This window comes from Rissa tridactyla, chromosome 2 (genome assembly GCF_028500815.1).
Source record: "Rissa tridactyla isolate bRisTri1 chromosome 2, bRisTri1.patW.cur.20221130, whole genome shotgun sequence".
Lineage (NCBI taxonomy): Eukaryota > Metazoa > Chordata > Aves > Charadriiformes > Laridae > Rissa > Rissa tridactyla.
The window spans coordinates 134,338,710-134,350,738 of NC_071467.1; positions in this window are offsets into that span (position 1 = coordinate 134,338,710).

Here is a 12,029-nt window from a genome sequence, read left to right on the forward strand (position 1 = left end):
CAAGGGTAAGAAATGTCTCATTGCATAAAGACAATATTAAAAATGTAGAATTAACAATGTGGAAGAAAATTTACTGTCCCTACTGTTCAAAGCATTGAATATTTACATACACATGCCAAAAAATAAAGAGGTGAAGCATGCGCTAGCATCAACTTTTAAGTCATCTGGATCAGACTGCTATTTTCATTCTGTAATAAACATCTCATATTAAGCTTAATTACCTAAGATGCCTACAGTACTGACAGCTACACTGTAACTCAAGTAACTCCATACCTTGCTTGCCAAAACTATTAAAGCATTTCTTTTGTAATGTACCATATTTTAGCCAGGGTGGGTGGAGGGGTGGTAAAGAAATCGCACTATAGGAAATAATGTATCTTATTTTCACACAGTCCTGGACTGCAACATTCTTATTTTGGACATAAAGCATATGATCTTATTTCCGCTGGAGCTGAAAGCAAAAACAAAATAAAACCATTCCGATTTCAATTCAAGCAGAACCTAATTCATACTTGGTGGACATGTCTATAAATAGATAACAGCTGACTGGAGCTTTGCCACATATTATTATTCACTAGCTAATCTTGATCTTCAAAATTCCATACAATCATTCATCCTCATCACACCGCTCTGTGGTGCTTTTGTCTAATTACTTTAGATAAAATACAAAGCAGATAATTGAAAAATGTATCCAAATAATTCAGAGGAAATGGAAGAGCCAAACTCTGGAATAATATGGAGCTGGGTAAAGCCCCCATGTTGCTTAAGACATGCACTGGACTGTGGATTCTTCTCATCACTAGACTCAAAATAAAAGCGTCACCTGTTTCTTAATTCCCATCTTGGTTGTAAAACTCAGCGCTATCTTCTCTTAGTCAAGCTCCTCAATTACATCCTCAGTGCCCAAATGGGTTCTTACATGTTTTTGGTTTTGCTGACTAATTGATGGATATACAATTCCTTCCTTGTGCAAACCCTTCTTTTTACTAACGTGCTTAGCTCATGAAAACACATTGCTGGAATAGGTCTGTGACACAAAAAGGCTAACCCTGTTTCTCTCTATGGTCCACTTTACATTGGACCCTTATCTTTGCCCCTTGTGTCTCAGAATTATGATAGAGGCTTTGATTACATGACCATTTAGCACTGGGCAATGGCCAATATTTATCTTACAGATATGAGCTAATTAGGCCAGGAACACAGACACGTTTCCTACACTGATTTCAGTAAGTTATCAGATTGCACAGGTAAATTGACATCCAGGAATTTCCCTATCAGAAAGTCCTATCTTAATTCATTTTCATAAGGGACCCAAGATAAGGGTGGTATGGGAAGAAAGATGCAAGAATACTGTTGAACGGAGATAAAGGAAGGGGCCTAAGAATGCAGAAATCTTGTCTCTGAATTTCTTGACCTTTTCCGGCTTAGATTCCATTCTGAATATTTCATATTTATAGCATTTGCGGCTCAACTTCCTCCTTTGTGCTTTCTTTTCAATAAAATAGAATAAAAAGATTAGAGGAGAAAGGAAAAGAGAGAAGTTAAGCAAGGAAGAGGATGCAGAAAGGTGGTAACTTTCTCCAGGTCCATCTCTAGCAGAACTATAAGTTTCCTGTTTAACTTGCAGTCCCTTTTTTTCTTTTCCCCTCTTCAAGAATTATTCAGTACATGTGTAAATAGATGCACAATCAGGATAAAGGAATAAATGCAAGCTATGCTAGATGAGAAGCCCAAGCTGTGATTGATTTTGATGAATGCAGTGTTGAATTTATCTAAGATGATACTAAACAAGCCAGCCTGTAAAAGTGCAAGTTTCATGCCTTTATCTAGCTACCAGTTTTTAAAAAAAATACATCAAATACATAACAAGGTGAGAAACTACATGATTATAAAACCACTGAGGTGAGTTATAATAGTCTGTAGAAAACACAGGATCATGCTAGTTGGTCCTTTCCCTGGGACTGGCTGGCAGGTCTCCTGCAGCTGAAGCTTAGACCATCTAGCTTCACCTCTGCCCACACTCCTTTGGTACAATTTCTTACAAGTTGTTCCAAAAGCTGACACAATAAGTAAACATCAAATCTAGGCTTATTCTTAATAGTCATACCACTATTATTATGTCTGCATCCAGCAAACAGGAGATTCTTCTCTCTCCTTGTGTGGCGCGTTGTCTCTTGACACCAAGGAACAGAACCAATTAACAGCCAGTAAGAAGGATCGTGGCACACCTATGTCAATTCCTCTCATGGATTTTATTCTGGAGGTTTTCACAAATCTACCACATTTCTACTGTTAGCAGTGTGGGTAATATGTCCATAACGTAATGTACTCACCAGCTTTGGGAAGACAAAGGTTATAATCTGAAATGCTTTGATTCAGGACAAGGAAAACTCCTTTAACGTGAGTACAATCAACAGCTGGCTGACAACAGTCAAGCATAAGATTTTATAAAGGCTTCATAAATTCTCAGGGTTTTATAGGGAAGCAGAAAGCATGTGTCTCCTTTGGCCTCACTAAGGTTTGTAGGAGCATCTCAAACCCATGAGACAAGTGAATGAAAAATCGTTATGTACATCCTATGTATTTTTGTTAGTTACTGAGTTATTTTGTGATCCAGTGCCCTCTCTATTACCTCTGCCTATTGAGCTGAAGGATAAGCTTGTAGTTATTTCACAATCATGACCTGCAGGCCAAAGGTTTTAGCCTCATGCTTCAAAAATAGAAGCTAAAAAAGTGCTGAACGCAGCTTAAGGTACCACAGAAAGCAATTTCTCTTTTAACAGAGTAAAGCATCTTTCCTCAAAAGAAGTGAAAAAGGGTTAAAATCTTTCTTGATACAAAGGAATTCAAGTGTAACCTATTACTTATATCAGTGTAGAATATGTTACAGTCAAGCAGATAGAACCTGATATGGAGAAAAACTTATATATATATACTTACATACAGCAGAACATCCAAGAAAAAGCATTTACAGAGAAGGCAGTAAAATTTCAGCTGATGCAATGATCAGGAAACATTGGGTAGCAGAAAGCTGACTAGGTACATGTCAATTGGAAGACCTTTCTTCAAGCGTTTAAGCACTCAGAGAGTCCTGGGCAAAGTCCAGAACAAGAGCTCTTCATGGGAATTGCCAGGAAGGGGGAAAATGTGCCCCTTCCTGGAAGGCATGTTGTCAAAGAGTGCCAAAACTACTAGAAAAAGTAATAAAAGGGAGAAAGGTAAAGAAGGAGAAGGAAAAAACAAACAAACAAACAAACAAAAAAAACCCCAAACCCCCAAACAAAGATATTGTAGAACATATTGGACGAGTAGGTACATAGGAGAGCTGAAGAATGATACAGGTGTGGCAGGCCTTTGTAAACCTTTTAAAAAGAGAGAACAAAATAGGGCCACTCAGGAAAGTTCATTGGAGTGAGAACTGACATAAGCTATACGATGTCTACACTGGTGTTTAATTCAAATTAAACAATCCACTTGAAAATGTATTTAAGCTAGCTTTCCTAAGAGACGTTATGGACGTAAGCCCTAACATAAACACACAGAAGGAGAAGAGCCAAGAGGAGAAGGGCAGCATTAGCACAGTGAAAGACACTATTGAGTCAGTTGGTTGCAGGCCAAAAATTCATATTATAAAAGGCTAGTCCTAAAATGGTGAAAAAGTAGTAGTTTGTAGACATCAGTTCTGGAAGTTATGGGAATCCCATTGCTTAATGAGCGCAAACATTGTATGTATCCTTCCCCTATCAGAGCAAATGCGATCTCCATGTATGCTTTTTGCTGTCTGTGAAGTGCAAGTACATGACAGCTTACGGGCAGACACAGCAATCAGACAGCACGCAGCTGCCACAGAGATGTTGAAAGAATAGCTACTTTCCATAGAGCAGAGAGTATCTGATTTCCATATTGTGCACTTCAGCGCTGTGCGTATCAGTCAAAAGGAGATGATCTAGTACACATGTGAGCGGACATCTATTTATTTTGCGTCTTCTACTGTGCTAATCACCAAGGGGCACATTCACTGCTAATACTCTCTGCCCGTGTATTCGGCATACAAATTCTTTAAGACTGTCCTCGCTAAGAAAGCATAACCTGGATTTCCTGGTTAAATCGGCTAACCACTGAGATCGTCTCTTGAGTCTCAAAACACATACTTGTTTTCTTAAAGACCCTGTGCCTGACAATACATGAGAAAGTGTGAATTTTACTCTGCTCATTTGGGGTTCTAGGAAAAAAACTTGAATATCAGACACAAATAAGTCGTAAAGAGTCTGGTATACAAAGGCAAATAAAAGAAAACCCAGAAGGCATTATGGTGTTTCATGTCTCAAAATTGTGAGGGGCTGATTTGGAAACCAGTAACAAGCTTGTCATCTCCAGAAAAGTAAACAAAATTGTACTGAAGCAAAACAGAATGAAAAGCTTGTGGATTTTACTGACAACCTATAATTTATCTTGGGAAAAATAAGTTTCAAACTACTTTTGCTTATGTTTTGGAGAAAAGATTTTGTAACTTTATTAACATGAAGCTGTGCTTATCCAGGCCAGTACTTGGTGGTTTTCTGCGCCCCTTTCCATCTAATTTATTGGCATTATTATCTATCCCTTGGAAGAGCCCAGTTTTGGGGACTTTACCTCTCATATTTATGAGGAAGAAGAAAACACTCTAAAGCTGTGAAACAGACAAAGCAAAGATTTTATCCTTAATACTTTCCTGTCCTTTCCCTCTGACTTCTAGCCTGTAAGTTCACATTTAGAACCTTCTAAAGAATTCAGTGAAAGCTTTCAGTGTCAATAGAAATTAATAATGATAATCTATTTAATAATAATAATAATTAAAAGTGAATGAATTGACATTTTTCCATTATGTGTTATAGTCAAGCAGTGGCTGAATATTTGCGATATTTTTCCTACACCTCAAATTTTTACAAAAGTGTTTGCATGAATGAGAAAAAAGTGTCCCTACATAGATAACTTATTCTTTCCATTCTGAAAGTGTACTGCTCAAAATATTTCAATCACCTATTCAGAGAGTAGCAACTGCTATTAACCCATCCAGCTTGTAGTACACTGTATGTAAAGTTGTCCCATTATCAACCAGTCCATTATTACCGCAAATACCTGTTTTGGTATGTAGTCTGCCTGAAATTATATTAGTCATTGATGCATTATTTTTTTCATTCTGGTAAAGAATGGAGTGAAAAAAGAAGGGAAACAAAGAAATAGTGTCTGTGCTTCGGTGTTGCAAAGAAAAGCTTCCATGTATGAACTGATCATACATGGTAAATTGGCATCTACTTGAGCCTGGAGACAGACCTAACAGAAATGGCAAAATGAGAAGCTGAATCATCAGTTCTTGAGTTCCACTCCCAATTTGGTAATGTTTTTTATTAATTATTTCAGTGTTTTTCATTTTACTGAAAAGAATAAAATTTTGAGTAAGTACTAACCTGAGAGAAAGAAAAGATTGTGAGGCAGGAAGAATATGCATAGGGAAGAACAGATAATAAAATAGATGTCTTCGTTTTCAGATTAAAGCAAAATTTAAGGCATCAGAAATTTGTGGGGGATGGTAGGATTCCTGTCTTCAATTAGCACTGCTGTCTAGAAGAACTCAGCGCCTCCAGCATTCCCATGGATTTCTAGTCAAATCACACTATTCGCAAATGTAAGCTCCACGCTAACTTTTCAATCAACTCTAATTAGAATCATTTTAATTTACAAGGGCACTTTGAAGATTCAGGACCAAATTAACTTGAGATAAAGTGGCATTCCTTGAAGACACTGGAATAGTGCCTGGTTCTAATACTGTTGAATATGATTCACCATGTTTAAACCTTTATAAATGACGGTCTAGCGATTCTGGTTTTTAGCCGTCGCTGAGCAGACACTGGCCTTCAAACATGCTAAAAGCCAAAGACAGCTTCATCAATAATGCCAATGGATGAGTTAAAAGTTCCACTGCTTGTTCATGCTGAAGAAAAGCCTCAAAGAATTCAGTACAAATTATAGCTAAAGATTCCCATGTCTCACTCTCTCCTAGTGCTTAGCAACGAAAATATGGTGCTTCACATAGTTGCGGGGCCACTGTGCCAACATACATAAAGGTTAAGGGGTGGGAGGGTTAAAGGAAGGATGTCAGTCATATTTTGGGGAAAAAATGACAGCAGTGGCTCACCAGAAAGTGTTATGGCTGACAGTCTCCATCATTATCTTATTTCTTATTATCATAGTCTGTAATTAGAGTGCAGCTGATGTGCTGAGAAATATCTTTTCCACTATTTACAGAAAAGAGGGAAGCACTTATTCAAAACCTAGTCAGGTTTCAAATGTTTCAAGTCCCATGCTAATTTCCCCAGATACTTTATGTTAAGAATGATGGATAGGCTTCTAAACCAGTACTGTTTCTGTGTCAAGCATGCATTTCTATTTCCATGTTTATATTTATCAGCCTAAAAAAAAGCATATAGCTGTCAATTGACAAGAAATATCATGCTTGTCCTCTGAAATCCTGATACTGCTGAAGTAAATTTGTAAATTTCTTTTATGTGGTACTCTATTAAAAATTACTTACTTGACTTAGAATTATAAACATATATTTTATGTTACAGCTAGATAGAAGGTTACATCTTAGTTGTGGTCTTTCTTCATCCATTTGCAGGCATCACTTTTGCCAGTAAACCGTTTTTATTTATACGGCTATAATGTCATAACTGAAGCAGCAGAAGAAAGCTGGCCCAAAACACCTCAGAACCCACTCCATTACAAGAAATGAGATTTATAGTTCCAGGGTGAGCTCACATAAACACAATTACCATATGAACTGTCTGAGAAGTAGATAGCACTGCCTAGGGCAATTATCAAGGGCCTCCTTACCTTTTTTTTTATCATGTCCCATACTGTATCATGTCTCACAAATAATGAGACCACAGCAATCCCTGCAGAGCCATTGAGACAAGAAAATAATGGAAGCAGAAAGGATTGGTTAATCCTTTCTGTAAGTTAAAAGTTTTGCAATTTGGCACAGACTTTACAAGCAATGATATAATGAATTTTGTACTTACATGATACATGATCTAAAAGGAAGTCCAAGAGTTAAGAGCATACATCTTTTGGGGGTCAGGTTTAAATTCCCAGGACTTTCAAGACATGAAGAGTGAACAGCCTGACTACTGAAATGTGAAACTTAACATTATCATCATGCATATCCATCACTTTTGTTTGTTAACCTATCTGGAATGAGAAAAATTAGAGGGAGAGCCATGGTGAGCATCTGGCATGTGCTAGAGTAGACGAGACATCTTCAAAAGGACCATATTTTAAAGAGCTCATACCAACAAAGATGAACCAGAATGGACTCCTTTAAAATATAATTCAATCATTGACTAATTTAACAGAACATGTGGAGCCTGTTTATGCCCTTAAGAAGCACTGATTTTATTATTCCAAGCTTTACACATAGTTCTGAACCATGAGGACTGAATATATCAGACCAATGATTCGACAGATGGAAGTTGCACATGCAAATTTTTACCAGCTGAGGAGTTTTTCCAGTACATGTAGATCGAGGACCACGAGTTGCTATTCATCTCTCAAGTGACGGTTAACGCTCACTGAAGTCACTAGGAACAGGGAACGAATGTACCATGCAGGACCTCACTACCCCTCAGTCACTCACCAGCCCATTGATACTGTTCGTATACGTAACACCGCTGTTTGAACATCTGCATAAGCCATTTATTCAATAAGGTCAGTTAATCAGCAGAAGGGAAATCACTTTATATTGAAAAGAATCATCTTACAGATGAGTTAAGCCCCAATTAAACAAATCACACACAGATCAACTGTACACAGTTTTAAATTGGGCTAAATAACTGCATAGGAAAAAGGAACATGCGTGGGAAAACTTTAGCATAGAACAGGCTCATCCCTTCAGCCCTAAGGGTTGCAGACCTGCCACTCTATTAGGGGGATGTCATGTTGCACATCTCTGCTCAGTCTGTGTCTCTTCTCTTGGGGTCAGCCTTTGAGTAGGAGCATAAGAGATCATGTCTTGCCACAGGAGCCACTTCTACAGCTTATTCTATCTCTTCCTCCGCAAAGATATCATGAAAGGTCCAAACAACCATACTAGCAACTTAGATGTCAAAACTCTTCTCATAGTCTTTTGGAATAAATCTCCTGAGAGCACCATCCGTGGATTATGTATGCTGCTGTTATTAGTGAACTATTATAAACTGCTTTTCTGAGATGACACAATTTTGTGTGTCCTCTTTTAAGAATAACAGCTTTTCTGCTTTCATTTGCTGACAAAGGACAGCACAAAACATTAGTACGGGGGATTTAACTCCAAACCAATATTCTGCAACATTTTCTGACTAATCAGACAAATAAAAATATTTAATTTGGGGTTGAAAAAAAAGAACACAGAACTAAATCGTATGGCCAAGTTCTGCTCAACCCCAAATTCTCATTGAATACAAATCTCTTTAAATAAAAATGTCTGATTGGATTCCTCTTTATCACGAAGGAAGTCGTTGCTGCTCTGCTTACTCAGTGAAACAATAATACTGTGATACCACACTCTTGGAAGGCTCACCACCTGTGTAATTAATAGGAAGGGATACAACACAGATGAGAACATCTGCTGTTTATGAACCCTTACAGTTGGTGAAAAACAACTGGAGCTGCTAATATGAAAAACTATAAATACTATATAATATTAACATATATAACTACCCATTATAAGGCAATTAATGTCAAATTTAAGTTTTAAAATTCTACATTATCCAAATACAATATTTAGTTAGTTACATCAATATTACCAGGGAAAGCCAGCTGCTTGCCACTGCCTGCTGATTAGACTGATAAGGAATGTCACTGCATCTCATTTTGACAATAAATTAGAATCTAAAATAAAAAGAAATCTTGCAGAATACGTTGGCAAGTGTTCAGAAATGGTCACTTGGCCAAAAGCATACAGATATCAGAGTCCATGTCCCCATGAGGAGTGGATGAAATCATTTATATTATTAGGAAAAGCACCCCCAGGGCAAGGACTAGTGTGCAAATACACTGATATACAGAACCAGAAGTAAGGGAAAGGATAGAGAGGCCAAGTGTGCCTCAACAAGGTAGACTGCTGCTACCTAGGGCATCTAGGGAATATATGGGAGCAGGTGTCAGCTGTGGGGAACCTAAAGAAGGGAGGGATGCCTGCAAGGTAAGAGTAAAGAAAGTGAGTGTATGCATGTGAGTGAGAGAGAGAGAGAAAGAGACAGAGAGAGACAGAGACAGAGACAGAGACAGCAAGATGCAAGTGCCTAAATGCTATGGCTTTTCTGGGGATGCTACTGGGTGGTGGAAATATTTGGCTATTAATCCTAAAATAATACTTCTCTTATTCACTGGAGTGGGGCAAATTTGACATGATTTTTAATGTAATATTTTTATTTTAACAATGCCTGAAGGCAGAACTTGAGCCTGACTGCACAGAGGCTCTGAACAAAACACATAAAAAATGACCCTTGTCTCAGGAAACATAAAGCCTGTTAAAGCTTCTTGTTCTCCTTGGATAATATTCTGAGGAACGACAAATAGCAATGTGATCAAAACGTTGTTTATTTAAAAGCCTGTATGTCCTTTCTGAATCCAGCCAAACTTTTTACAAAATTCCAGACCACCAAAATTATAACCCCTTTTACAAAGAATCCTCACAAAACCACAACCCTTTCAGCAAATACACAACTCATCCAAATACATGCAAACAGAGATGCGTCCTGGAACAGAATAAATCCCTCGGTAAAGCTCCCTGTATTAGCACTGGGACAAGAATTTATTCAAATGCTAGGAGATTGTAACCCTACCTCTACAATTTTCTTAACTAAATTAGATATCAAAGTCTCTAGCTTCTTTCTAACAGTTATATGGTAGCAATGAAAGGAAAATCCCAGCCCCTACTTAAGTTAAAATTCATCTTCAAAAGCCTGCTAAAATTAAGCTTTTGTTCCTAGGCTTCCTCTTTGGCTGCTCCTTGTACTCAGCCCTGAGAGTTTCTAGAGCCCTGGTTGTCTTTCCTGGGTTTAATCCAATCCTGATGGAGGCTGAGAGGAGCCTTTGTCCCCTTCCTCTTTTCTCAGGAACCTCTGCTAACACAAACACAAGCTAAACTACACCAAATGCAAGCCTTTGACAGAATTGCTTTTATACCTGACTATAAGTTACCTACTCCATGTAGTGCATCGTGATAGGCACCTTGCAAATACATAAAGGGACCAGAGCCAGCGCAATTCATGGTCTAAAAATGTTAACTATTATTTGTCTCAGCTGGATTAACTGTACAGAGGAGAATGTAACCGTCTCTCTCTTTCACAGCAGTTTGTCTTCTCCGAGTGGTTGGGCATAAAGCTTCATCAATGGTGTATGTGATTATAAAATGTTGGATAGAAATGAGAACTGACGTGCAGGGTGGCCTTCATTCTGGTAGCAGGGCTATACCAGCATGGTACATGTTTCCCTTTGTCTTCTTCTCACATCCTTGCACAAGACAAGCAGAATTTTTTTGCAAAGTTATATATAAAACAAAGTTCTGTGGGTATGAGCAAAAAGAATGATATAATTGAGCTCCAGTGGTCATACAAAGCCATGCAATTGAGAATTTTGCACTGAAATATCTGAAAGATAAAAATCTTGGTAAAAAGTCAAGTGTTTGTTCCTGTTTATAGACTTATTTTTGCCTGGAGGTTTATCTTGAACGATAATTCTGTATTCGAGGTCTGATGTGACTGTTCTACATGTAATCTCATTATCTTCCTAAAAGAGAGAGTAGGAATGTAAATATAAAAGAACTATGGTTTTTGACTTAGAAACCATGAATTTTGTTGCTTGTGTTTCTGAACTGTCTTGGAACTAACCCAGCCTGTTGTGAACATTAGGATAGAAATACATCTGGGCAAAACCTTGTTGTATTGTAGTATGAGATCCAATTCCCAGAAACTTAGTTCCTCAGTAGGCTAGTAGCAGCATTTAGAAGTTATTTAGTCTATGGGAGCAGGCTCTTTGTAAAGCTTGTACTTCATGTAGCTTCTCTCCCTGGCAGAATCCTCCTTGATATTTGTTAAGCCAGGCACACATTTCTGCCTACCTTGCTTATTGCAGTCAATCCCTAATATCCTGCCTTTCTTAGGTGGATGGTGGATGAAACTATATTTGCTTATATTTTTACTTGTGCACAGAAAAACCTCATGAGTCTCTACTGATTCATTTCTTGACTAGATCAATTTACATTGTTTGTGCTTTCTAAATTCTCTGGCTAGGACTTGGCATGTGTGCCAGTGACAGGCGATGCCCAGCATCCATATGATCATCTTCCGTGGTGTCACCCTGCTCAAAATCATGGAAATAATGGAAAGCATTTCTGAATTACATCCTTAGCCAATGTTAGAAACCTGGCCTACTGTTTTCTATAAACTAGAGCAACTGAAATTATTCCTCCTATGAAGAAGTCATTTCATTCTTGACTTGTCTTACTTTTCTCCAGAATATTCTTATTAAATTCATATAAGTATCCATGTGTAACAGGCTGATTACAAGGAAAGAACTGCATTTCATCCTGAGCTCATGTGCAAATATTTCCTCAGTTAACACATCTCTCCATTCCCAGTAGGATTAGCTCATTGTACCTCTAATATTTCACAAGAATTTGCTGCTGGTTTGATAAATTGAAAAGATGGCATCTTCTCTACCGCAAAGTCCTTTGCCCCACAAAAAAGCCATACTGTAATAAATAATAAATATACAGTACAGCTTGCTTAGACAGATTCCAAGAATTTTATATGCTGTAATTTAATCCTTAGAAAACCAGAGGATATTAAATGAACTAAACTGTCTTAGCCAGAAATCTCTGATTTGGGCTGCTCTTTGATGTTTATATCTGAAAGTCTTTGATGTCTTAAAATTGTTTCAGAAATTAGAAAAAAATCTTGACTTTGTAAATCATTTTGTGATTACATAAATGACAATATGATGATGAA